The following is a 13283-nucleotide window of genomic DNA, read 5'->3' as shown; positions in this document are numbered from 1 at the left end:
CCCTTATTTTATCTTTGTGGTCGTTCCTCCCTATGTAGGTCGGTGACAAGAAAATATATTCGCATTCGGAGGAGAAAGTTGGTGATTGGAATTTCGTGAGAAGATTCCGTCGCAACTAAAAACGCCTTTGTTTAAATGATGTCCATCCCAAATCCTGTAACATTTCTGTGATACTCTCTCCAATATTTCTCGGTAAAACAAACCGCGCTGCCTTTCTTTGAAATTTTTCGATGTACACAGTCAGTCCTATCTGGTAAGGATCCCACACCGCGCAACAGTATTCTAAAAGAGGACGGACAAGCGTAGTGTAGGCCGTCTCCTTAGTAGATCTGTTACATTTTCTAAGCGTCCTGCCAATAAAACGCAGTCTTTGGTTAGCCTTCCCCACAACATTTTCTTTGTGTTCCTTCCAATTCAAATTGTTCTTAATTGTAATACCTAGGTATTTAGTTGAATTTACGGCTTTTAGGTTAGACTGATTTATCGTGTAACCGAAGTTTAACGCGTTCCTATTAGCACTCATGTGGATGACCTCACACTTTTCGTTATTTAAGGTCAACTGCCACTTTTCGCACCATTGTGATATTTCTTTTAAATCGTTTTGCAGTTTGTTTTCATCTTCTGATGACGTTATTTGTCGATAAACGACAGCGTCGTCTGCAAACAACCGAAGACGGCTGCTCAGATTGTCTTCCAAATCGTTTATGTAGATAAGGAGCAGCAAAGGGCCTATGACACTACCTTGGGGAACGCCAGAAATCACTTCTGTTTTACTCGATGACTTTCCGTCAGTTACAACGAACTGTGACCTCTCTGACAGGAAATCACAGATCGAGTCACATAACTGACACGATATTCCATAAGCACGCAATTTCACTACGATACCGCTTGTGTGGTACAGTGTCAAAAGCCTTCCGGAAATCCAGAAATACGGAATCTATCTGAAATCTCTTGTCAATAGCACTCAGCACTTAATGTGAATAAAGAGCTAGTTTTGTTTCACAAGAACGATGTTTTCTAAACCCATGCTTACTGTGTGCCAATAGACCGTTTTCTTCGAGGAAGTTCATTACGTTCGAACACAATATACGAGGGCTGTCCAGAAAGTAAGTTCCGATTGATCGCGAAATGGAAACCACTGTGAAAATCAGAAATGTTTTATTTGTAACAGTTAGCTACATCTTCCAGCTATTTCTCTATGTAGTCGCTCTTCTGACTTAGACATTTGTCGTAGCGTTGTATCAATTTTCCAATACCCTCCTCATAGAAGGCAGCCGCCAGTGCTTTCCGCCAGTTCTCTACGCTGGCCTACAATTCGTTGTCTGTGCCAAAACGTTGTCTTCATAGGCAGCGGTTCATGTGAGCGGAGATGAAACTCGGAGGGAGACAAGTACGGGCTGTATTGTGGGTAATCAAACATTTCCAATTGAAAACGATGTAGGAGCATCTTCATTGCCCCTGCAGAATACGGCTGAGAATTGTCTTGAAGAAGAAACCGCACGACAGTTATGTAATGTTGGCTGCATAGTTTCAGGCGAAATTTCTCACCAGGCCCTCGTACTTGGCGAGAGAGACTATTTTGTAGACAAATTTACGCGCTCACTGTGAGCTCAGAAATGAGAAGAGCGACGTGATGCTATGTAGGGTCATACTAGAGACACTGCCCAACACATCTGTGCAATGCTTTATCGGATTTTCATAGTCTTTTCCATTTCGCGACCGATCGGAACTTACTTTCTGGACACCCCTCGTATATGGACTAAAATCCTGCTGCATATCGACGTTAACGATATGGGCCTGTAATTTATTTGGTGATTTGGCTTCGACCTTACCGCATAGATGATTGTCGCACACTAGTTAAAATCTATATCTGCAATAATCAGATTCGTGGCGACTGACTGTTGTATATTTCCTCAGCTTCAAATTTAAGCGTGTTTTCTTCCTACTATACAGTAACCGCAACAGTAGGTAAAGTAGTGTTATTACCTATCATAGCTGGTGTTTTAACTTTAATGTTCAATGGTGCACAATGCGTAACAAAGTGTCCACTCACTGTCCACGAAATGTAACCACTGGACACGTTTCTCCAGAGAGAGAGAGGACGGATGTAAGACACATCTCCCTTCTTGTTGCAGAGCGTGGTGTTCCACACGCAGCAGCACCCCAAGGACCCCAACTTCGTGCAGTGCGTCACGTTCGGGTTCTTCACGAGCCAGCTGCAGGAGACGCTGTACAACCTGTTCTGCGTGATCGCCATGTACTTCGTGCCGCTGCTGGTCATCTGCGTCGCCTACAGCTGCATCCTGTCCGAGATCTCCAGCAAGTCGCGCGACAACCGCAAGTCCTGCTCAGGTGAGTGGCTGATGTCTCAGCGGCGGCGCCTGTGCCCTGCAGTACTCCCACGTGAGGCCGTTCGTTCCATCCGAGCATCCGTAGCTTAGGGGTTGCCAAACAACTCACATCGCTTGATATGGGCAAGTCTTCAGGTCCAGATTGTATTCCGATTAGGTTCCTTTCAGATTACGCTGATACAATAGCTCCCTACTTAGTAATCATATACAACCGCTCGCTCACCGATAGATCTGTACCTACAGATTGGAAAATTGCGCAGGTCGCACCAGTGTTTAAGAAGGGTAGTAGGAGTAATCCATCGAACTACAGACCTACATCATTGACGTCGGTTTGCAGTAGGGTTTTGGAGCATATACTGCATTCAAACATTATGAATCACCTCGAAGGGAACGATCTATTGATACGTAATCAGCATGGTTTCAGAAAACATCGTTCTTGTGCAACGCAGCTAGCTCTTTATTCGCACGAAGTAATGGCCGCTATCGACAGAGGATCTCAAGTTGATTCCGTATTTCTAGATTTCCGGAAAGCTTTTGACACCGTTCCTCACAAGCGACTTCTAATCAAGCTGCGGGCCTATGGGGTATCGTCTCAGTTGCGCGACTGGATTCGTGATTTCCTGTCAGGAAGGTCGCAGTTCGTAGTAATAGACGGCAAATCGTCGAGTAAAACTGAAGTGATATCAGGTGTTCCCCAGGGAAGCGTCCTGGGATCTCTGCTGTTCCTGATCTATGTAAATGACCTGGGTGACAATCTGAGCAGTTCTCTTAGGTTGTTCGCAGATGATGCTGTAATTTACCGTCTAGTAAGGTCATCCGAAGAACAGTATCAGTTGCAAAGCGATTTAGAAAAGATTGCTGTATGGTGTCGCAGGTGGCAGTTGACGCTGAATAACGAAAGGTGTGAGGTGATCCACATGAGTTCCAAAAGAAATCCGTTAGAATTCGATTACTAGATAAATAGTACAATTCTCAAGGCTGTCACTTCAACTAACAAGGGAACCTCCCCATCGCAGCCCCCTCAGATTTAGTTATAAGTTGGCACAGTGGATAGGCCTTGAAAAACTGAACACAGATCAATCGAGAAAACAGGAAGAAGTTGTGTGGAACTATGAAAAAAATAAGCAAAATATACAAACTGAGTAGTCCATCCGAAGATAGGCAACATCAAGGAAAGTGTGCGCTCAGGAGCGCCGTGGTCCCGTGGTTAGCGTGAGCAGCTGCGGAACGAGAGGTCATTGGTTCAAAGTCTTCCCTCGAGTGAAAAGTTTGATTTTTTATTTTCAGACAATTATCAAAGTTCAGGCACTCACACATAATCAGCTTCGCTCTCCAAAATTCCAGGACATGTTCAGATTTGATTGGACGTGAAAACGTTAAAAACATATGTTTTGACAGAGCACAGGGAAAACTGTGCGACTGTGAAACTGTTGCATTCATTTGTTGCAGTTTATGTGACAAACTCTTATGTTATCATCACTTTTTTGGGTGTCATTATCACATCCACAAGAAAACCTAAATCGGGCAAGGTAGAAGAACCTTTTTACCCATTCGCCAAGTGTACAAGTTAGGTGGGTCGACAACATATTCCTGTCGTGTGACGCACATGCCGTCACCAGTGTCGTATAGAATAAATCAGACGTGTTTTCCTGTGGAGGAATCGGTTGACCTATGACCTTGCGATCAAATGTTTTCGGTTCCCAGTGGAGAGGCACGTCCTTTCGTCTACTAATCGCACAGTTTTGCGGTGTAGTCGCAAAACACAGACACTGAACTTATTACAGTGAACAGAGACGTCAATGAACGAACGGACAGATCATAACTTTGCGAAAATAAAGAAAGTAAATTTTTCGCTCGAGGGAAGACTTGAACCAAGGACATCTCATTCCGCAGCTGCTCACGCTAACCACGGGACCACGGCGCTCCTGAACTCATACACTCCTTTACGTTGCTTATCTTGCGCATGGACTAATCAGTTTGTATATTTTGCTTATTTTTTTCATAGTTCCACACAACTTCTTCCTGTTTTCTCGATTGATCTGTGTTCAGTTTTTCAGTTTTTCAAGGCCTATCCACTGTGCCAACTTATAACTAAATCTGAGGGGGGTGCGATGGGGAGGTTCCCTTGTAAGTACCTGGGTGTTAAAATTACGAACAACTTCAGTTGGAAAGACCACATAAATAATATTGTGGGGAAGGTGAGCCAAAGGTTGCGTTTCATTGGAAGGACACTTAGAAGATGCAACAAGTCCACTAAAGAGACAGCTTACACTACACTCGTTCGTCCTCTGTTAGAATATTGCTGCGCGGTGTGGGATCCTTACCAGGTGGGATTGACGGAGGACGTCGAAATGGTGCAATAAAGGGTAGCTAGTTTTGTATTATCACGTAATAGAGGAGAGAGTGTGGCAGATATGATACACGAGTTGGGATGGAAGTCATTAAAGAAAAGAAGTTTTTCGTCGCGGCGAGATCTATCTACGAAATTTCAGTCACCAACTTTCTCTTCCGAATGCGAAACTATTTTGTTGAACCCAACCTACAAAGGTATGAATGATCATCAAAATAAAATAAGAGAAATCAGAGCTCGAACAGAAAGGATTAGGTGTTCGTTTTTCTTGCGCGCTTTTCGGGAGTGGAATGGCAGGGAGATGGTATGATTGTGGTTCGATGAACCCTCTGCCAAGCACTTAAATGTTAATTGCACAGTAATCATGTAGATGCAGATGTAGATGTAGATCCACAGTGGCAGCTGCTGACGTTACTCTTGTCGAAAGCAGAATACAGTTCCGTCGATGGCGTTTAAATCGCACAATTCTTCCACCAACTCAGAAAGGGCGAGTTGACAACTGTTGTAATTAGGAAATTGTTGCAGCTACATTTCGTTGCCATCGTCCGATGTTGACGACGAACACCGAGGTATCGTTGATGTCAGTGTTAGCAGCGGCGCTGCACCCAACCAAACGTCTGGCACGAGTAACTGTAAACACAACTACCAACATTTCCAAAAACTCACGTTCATTCAGTGACATACAAATACTGAACTTTATGAAATCATTGTGCTATGTTCCTGTCCTCCGACAGTCGTGCTAGGAGACTAAGTCCAAGCGATAGAGAAAACAGTTCTCTGTTGATGAATTCTTCTCGGGTTATCAGCCGAGTGGTGGCGTCGTCTTGTCGCAACGTTTCAATGAATTTCGTACCCATCATCTTCTGGCCCGATGATGATGTGTACGAAACTCATTGAAACGTTGCGACAAGACGACGCCACCACTCGGCTGACAACCCGAGCAGAATTCATCAGTGGAATACGCCGAGAAAGACTGAAATCGCATATAAGAGAGTACTCTCTGTCTGGCGTAGGTACTGTCAAGCGGCGGATCCTCTCTGGAAACAGATGAGCTCCGACAACTGGCTGCAGCAGCGGCGACTCAGACTGGAACTGGAACTCAGCCTTCTGGAAAGGCTCTGCCAGAACCATCGCAGGAAAACAAGACACGCTCCTGGGTGAGCCAAAAACGACGGCTTGAAACCGCATTGTCACTAACAACTGCAGACGATCGGTAGAAGTTGCTGGGGGAGCTAGCTTCGGCTTGGCGTGTAGGTGCACCGGTTTACCCGCCGTTGCAGAAGGGCAGGCTATCTTACCAGGTTTGCTGTCCACTAGCTGATATTCCAACAACAATGATGTAAATTAGTCGACAATTAATTCAGCAAATTTTAAAGGGAATGCATTAATCTGACGAAATTTCTTTATTTGCGTGGATAAGACGTTCCTTTTATCAAAGATTGTCTGCTGAGTCCAAATGTTTCAGTTTCAGTAAATTTCTGTTAGATTATTTTTCCAAATCTTGATCTGTTCAAACTAGAAAGCTACACAAATTACTCAGTTACTGGCAATGAACCGATATCTGTTTGCAGTACAGTTCCATATACATTTTCTCATCATAAAATGGGTAGCTTTGGTAAAATACCACTTCCCTCGTAGTATGCCAGGCAAGCAGCACAAATCAACATATGGACTTTCTAAAATGTGATGATGTACCAGGTGGTTATAATTAAAGTGAACCTATTGACGGAGGTCAACGGCCTTGCCGCAGTGGCATCACCGGTTCCCGTCAGATCACCGAAGTTAAGCGATATCGGGCTGGGCTAGCACTTGGATGGCTGACCATCCAGTCTGCCGAGCGCTGTTGGCAAGCGGGGTACACTCAGCCCTTGTGAGGCATACAGAGGAGCTACTTGATCGAGAAGTAGCGGCTCCGGTCTGGTAAACTGACATACGGCCGGGAGAGCGGTGTGCTGACCACTTGCCCCTCCGTATCCGCATCCAGTGACGCCTTTGGGGTGAGGATGATACAGCTGCCGGTCGGTACCGCTGGACCTTCATGGCCTGTTTGGGCGGAGTACTGACGGACGTCCAGTGTGGGCTGTGATCATCGCATGTCAGCCAAACTTGGTAGATATGCTAATTCGTTAATGTGGAAACGATTTACACTGGAAATTAGTTCGAATTTTGGCCACGAGGTGCTAATTTTGTATTCTACAGCATCTCGTCGACGTCTGCGGTGCTCATGTTGAATAAACCGTGTAAGCGGCTGTTAATAATAAAATCTCTTGCTTAATATTTTCTGCCCACGTTCCGTTCCTAATCCGTTACTTGAGGAAACAGTGCTATACATACATTAAATGTATTCGAAATTACGAATATGAGGAACCATCAGATGTGGAACGGAATGACGACAGTGAAAATCTGTGCTGCACCACGACTAGATTTATCGCGTGCAGTCGCCTTACCGTTCGCCTACCCATGCGCGACTCACAACCTGACCCAAACTTCCATATGTCGTCAACCATGCGTCTAAAACCTGTGCTCGTACGTGCGTGATTTATATCCCCGTATGAGACATTTTTTGAAAGTTGCTTGTCCGGTTTCAGCGGATAAATACGATGTTGTAGTGCCTGCGCTGTTCTGAATTACGATGCAAAGCTCCTTTTGGCATGCATGCATGCATGTTCAATGGAGCTTTGCATCGTAATTAAAAGTAACACAGGCAATGCAGAGATACACTGCGTAACACAATTAAAGGATCACTTTTACGAAACCTCTAAATGCCTCTCTTCAGACGTATGAAATTTGGTTGAAAGGTGTGCACATACATTTAGTTTAATGATGCAAAATCGTAGTGCTGCGCCACGTCACCCTCGAGTTCGGCAGTGCTTCAAACAGCAACATGTTGAGACGCGCAAAAGAAGTGGTCGGGCGAGACATTAGAATGATATGTGAGGTATGTAGAGGGTCTATACAAGGGCGATGTTCTTGAGGACAATATTATGGAAATGGAAGAGGATGTAGATGAAGATGAAATGGGAAATATGATACTGCGTGAAGAGTTTGACAAAGCACTGAAAGACCTACATCGAAACAAGACCCCAGGAGTAGACAACATTCCATTAGAACTCTGACAAAAATCTATCATGTGGTGAGCAAGATGTATGAGACAGGCGAAATACCCTCAGACTTCAGGAAGAATATAATAATTCCAATCCCAAAGAAAGCAGGTGTTGACAGTTTAATAAGTCACGGTTGCAAAATACTAACGCGAATTCTTTACAGACGAATGGAAAAACTGGTGGAAGCCGACCTCGCGGAAGATCAATATGGATTCTGAAGAAATGTTAGAACAAGTGGGGCACTAATGACCCTACGACTTATCTTAGAAGATAGATTAAAGAAAGGCAAACCTACGTTTCTAGCATATGTAGACTTGGATAACGCTTTTGACAATGTTGACTGGAATACTCTCTTTCCTATTCTGAAGGTGGCAGGGGTAAAATACAGGCAGCGAAAGGCTATTTACAATTTGTGCAGAATCCAGATGGCAGTTATAAGAATCGAGGTGTACGAAAGGGAAGCAGTGATCAGGAAGAGAGTGAGACAGGGCTGTAGCCTATCCCCGATGTTATTCAATCCGCATATTGAGCAATCAGTAAAGGAAACAAAAGAAAAATTTGGAGTAGGAATTAAAATCCATGGAGAAGAAATTAAAACCTCGAGGTTCCGCGATGACATTGTAATTCTGTCGGAGACAGCAAAGGACGTGGAAGAGAAGTTGAACGGAATGGACAGTGCCTTGAAAAGAGGATATAAAATGAATATCAACAAAAGCAAAATGAGGATAATGGAATGTAGTCGAATTAAGTCGGGTGATGCTGAGGGAATTAGATTAGGTAATGAGACACTTAAGTTAATAAATGAGTTTTGCTATTTGGGGAGAAAAATAACTGATGGTGGTCGAAGTAGAGAGGATATAAAATGTAGACTGGCAATGGCAAGGAAAGCGTTTCTGAAGAGGAGAAATTTGTTAACGTCGAGTATAGATTTAAGTGTCAGGAAGACGTTCCTGAAAGTATTTGCAGGGAGTGTAGCCAAGTACGGAAGTGAAACATGGACGATAAACTGTTTGGGAAAGAAGTGAATAGAAGCTTTCGAAATGTGGTGCTACAGAGGAATGCTGAAGATTAGATGGGTAGATCACATAACTAATGAGGAGGTATTGAATAGAATTGGGGAGAAGAGGAGTTGGTGGCACAACTTGACTAGAAGAAGGGATCGGTTGGTAGGACATGTTCTGAGGCATCTAGGGATCACCAGTATAGTACTGGAGGGCAGCGCGGAGGGTAAAAATCGTAGAGGGAGACCAAGAGATGAATACACTAAGCAGATTCAGAAGAATTTAGGTTGCAGTAGGTACTGGGAGATGAAGAAGCTTGCACAGGATAGAGTAGCATGGAGAGCTGCATCAAACCAGTCTCAGGACTGAAGGCCACAACAACAACGTAAGTTAAAGGTGTCACGTAGGTATAAATTTCACCAAAATTCTGCCACCGTGGACGTGTTACAAGTTGGGAAGGTCTTCACACCCCCTCTTACCCACAATTCACCCCTTCTTTTGACGTCTCTGCGATGAAGGTTAGTCCCGCTAAGCGCAGTACTGAAATCAAGTGGTTTTCTTATGGGTGACTGACAAAAAAATTTCAGCCACGCCTAAGAAAACCATGTGATTTCAATGCTCGGCTTAGCGGAGACGTCAGGAGAAAGTGTGAAATGTGGGTAAGAGGGGGTGTGACGACCTTCCCAACTTAAGACACGCCTATGGTGGCACTGTGCAGAATTGTGGTGATATTTGTACCTACGTGACGTAGTTAACCAATCTCGCACGTCACATGAACTTCAGAGCTATGGCCTTTTCCCTCGCGCTGGCCGACACCTTGTTGTTTGAAGAGTTATCGAGACAAAAAGGGACGCCGAAGGGCACCTTGATTTTGTGCCATTGGAGGCTGGTTTGAGGCACCTTTGAGCCAAATTTTAAGTTTCCACCTTTCATCGGAAGACAATTACGGGGTTTCGTAAAAGCGATCCTTTGATTGTGCTGCACAGTGTAGTGAATCATAAGAACACTTTGAAGTATCGTAACGATATTAGACCCTAAGTGCCAGCAACTAAATTCATGTGATGCGATAAAGCACTTCTTTCCGAAAAATGACGCTTTTCTATTACAGTCACTCCAGGCACGCAGCCTCGCTCACATAGTGATTACTACAAATGCAAACTGGGACAGCTAGCCGCGGCTGTTCCACTTGGCTGCTAATGAAGGCTACTCGGCTTCTCTGCAGGGGTCCTGTAGCCATTACGGATGTATGTAGGGTCGGAGCTCCAAAGGGAGCTCCTCTTTAAACCTCTGCGCGTCTCAGGCTAGTGCCTGCGAAATGTCTCGAGGACGCTCCGAAATAGTTTACACGTTTGATATTTGGGATTTTGTTAAACTGGCCTATCTTATTATTGGTAGAGGATTTATTTTCCAGTGAAGCAGGAAGACAACCAAGCTTCTGCTTTAATAACAACTGCAAATGATACTGTGATGCTGATAATGGGCTTATACCTCAGAGGCAGGGTGGCAATTGTTGAAAAAAAATTGCAAACTACGCCGTGCACACACTTTATTGAACATGTAAACATCACTACAGGTATTCGAATTTAGGTTATGACATGTTCTATATGCCTGCGATCATTGGCGATGGTGTGTCGCAGACGAATAGCGAAATTCTGCCTGACCCGTTGAAGTGTCAGAGTATCGGTGCTGTCGGTGACCTCCTGAATGGCTGTTTTCAGCTCGGAGATAGTTCTGAAGTTATTTCTGCACATCTTGCCTTTAATATAGCCCCACGAAAACGAGTCGCATGTGTTCAGATACGGAGAATTTTGAGGCCAATCGAGACCCATTCCAGTGGCCTCTTTGAACCCCAGAGCCAGGATGCGGTCCCCCAAATACTCCTCCAGGACATTTAACACTCTCCTGCTTCCAAAATGTTGAGCTCCGTCTTGCATGAGTTACATCTTGTCGAAATCAGTGTCACTTTGGATAATGCGGATGAAATCATCTTCCAAAACCTTCACGTACCGTTCGGTAGTCAACGTGGTATCAAGGAATATCGCACCGATTATTTCGTGACTGGAGACTGCACACCACACAGTCACCCGTTGAGGGTGAAGAGACTTGTCAATCGCGAAATGCGGACTCTCAGTCCCCGAAATGCGTCAATTTTGCTTATTGACGAACCCATGCAAATGAAAGTGGGCTTCGTCGCTAAACCAAACCATGCATACGCATACTAACTCCAATCTTGCCCTGCGGCCGACCGTGCAGTTTGAACATCCTAAGGCAAACAGTTCAGGACTTATGGCGATTTAATTACATATAATTTAATAATTGTCTCCTGTATTTATAACTCTCTGTATCGTAATAAAGTCCTCTTACAATTGTCGAATCTAGTACAGATTTATTAACTTCTTACCAGAAAACGGTGTTGAAATTTGTAGATTGTTTACCAATTCTAAAGGTTAGTTAATCTACCGCGTTGATGTGATTTACAACACAAAATCACATTTTTCTCAGCAACTTGCAAATATATTTTGAATATATTTAAATTCCTTTATGATGGGGTTTTTGGGTAAAATGCGAGGGTTCGAGCTTTAATAGTAGCAACCATTTATATACAGCTCGTACAAAATAGATACGGGTTTCAAAGTTTTGCTGACCTTCAAAGTAGTCACCACCATTGTGTATAACCCGTTGCCAGCGATGTGAAAGCCGTAGGATACTCTTAGCGGTGCGAGTTGTGTTGACAGTTCGAGCTGTGCGGTCTATTGCCCGAAGAATTTGTAGCAGTTCTGAAGTGACTGCCGTGAAGTGTTTCCTTCAGTTTAGAAGTCGAGTTGAACTCACGAGGGCTTAAGTAAGGGGAGTGTAGTAGGTGGTATAGCACTTAGGAGATCCATCAGTCAAACAAGTCAGTAACAGAAACTTCCTGGCAGATTCTCATTCTGCAAGACAGTAACAGCTTGCACTGTACGTGCTTGAGCATTGTCCTGCAAAATGATGATCAGATCCCGCAGAAAGTGTCATCACTTCTGTCTCTAAGCTGGTCGTAGGTTGTGTTTAAAAAATGAGCACCACATAGCATAGAGACAGAAGTGATGACACTTTCTGCAGGACCTGACCATCATTTTGCAGGACAATGCTCAAGCACGTGCAGTGCAATCTGTTACTGACTTGTTTGACTGATGGGGCGGATAAGTGCTATACCACCTACTGCACTCCCCTGACTTAAGCCCTCGTTAGTTCAACTCGATTTCTAAACTGAAGGAAACACTTCACGGCAGTCGCTTCAGAACTGCTACAAATTCGTCGGGCAATAGACCGCACAGCTCGAACTGTCAACACAAGTGGCACTGATAGGAGTATCCTACGGCTTCCACATCGGTGGCAACCGATTATACACAATGCTGGTGACTACTTTGAAGGTCAGAAAACTTTGAAACACGTGTCTATTTTGTACGAGCTGTAAATAAATAGTTGCCACTATTAAAGTTCCAACACTCGTAGATACTCTCGATGAATTTCAAGTTCGTAGTTGTGTTTCGTAGTGGTCTTAAATTTCACAAAAAATGAAAATATGTGCTTTCTCGTAGGCCTCCACTGAATGTGCCAAAATTTTATATACGTCATGTATCAGTTACTTTTGGTGATGCTGTATTGCACAGTCGCTATCAGTAAGGGAAGGCAACTCCTTGTGCGGAGTACATCTAAATATGTAATTAGCGTGCTACAGTGTGCTTCCTGATGTCGTATGTAGTAACCTATAGTTCAGTACCTGGGTACTGTATTGTTGTATACACAATTCTTATCGCTTGTAAACCACTAGGTGTGCTATTATTAGGCCGACTTCCTTTCGATGGTCCTCGTAAGAGCGACACACAGGTCTCTGATGTACTTTAGAGATACTGATTCTCTCTCTTCGAGTATCTCCTAACTGCAGTGTACATTGTAACCTCACTATCAACATGGCTACAGTTTAATTAAAGATAAGGGGAGCCCTTTGGAGTTTGTCACATTCCTTCTTACTTTGCATTGCGTTATATCTAAGTATGTGTGTTTGAATCTGTTCGTCTATAACCTCAGCGTTCGGGACAACTGATAGTAGCTATCATATTGAAAGAACTGTTCAAATCAGGCTGAGATAAGAGGCTATCTTATCTGCACAGATATCAGATACAGGAGTGACCAATAGTCCACAAAAAGCAGCGAACTGCGTGGAATGGAGGTGCATGATAAAAAAAACATTGAATGATAAATAACTAGACACACCTGGACGTTAAGAACCAGAAAGGCAGATCAAGACATACATACAAACATTCTACACTTTCACCACCTATCACGATCTGGATAGATTACGGCACTTAAGATTACAAGTTCCGAGTTTCATAAAAAAACGAACTCAGGGAGGAACTGAGAGAGAGAAGTGACGAGTTTCAGGCGAGAAGAGAGAGAAGAGCGGCAGGGGGGGAGGGATGGTTACAACTTTAAAGGT

This window comes from Schistocerca americana, chromosome 7 (genome assembly GCF_021461395.2).
Source record: "Schistocerca americana isolate TAMUIC-IGC-003095 chromosome 7, iqSchAmer2.1, whole genome shotgun sequence".
Classification (NCBI taxonomy): Eukaryota; Metazoa; Arthropoda; class Insecta; order Orthoptera; family Acrididae; genus Schistocerca; species Schistocerca americana.
This window is presented reverse-complemented; position numbering follows the sequence as displayed.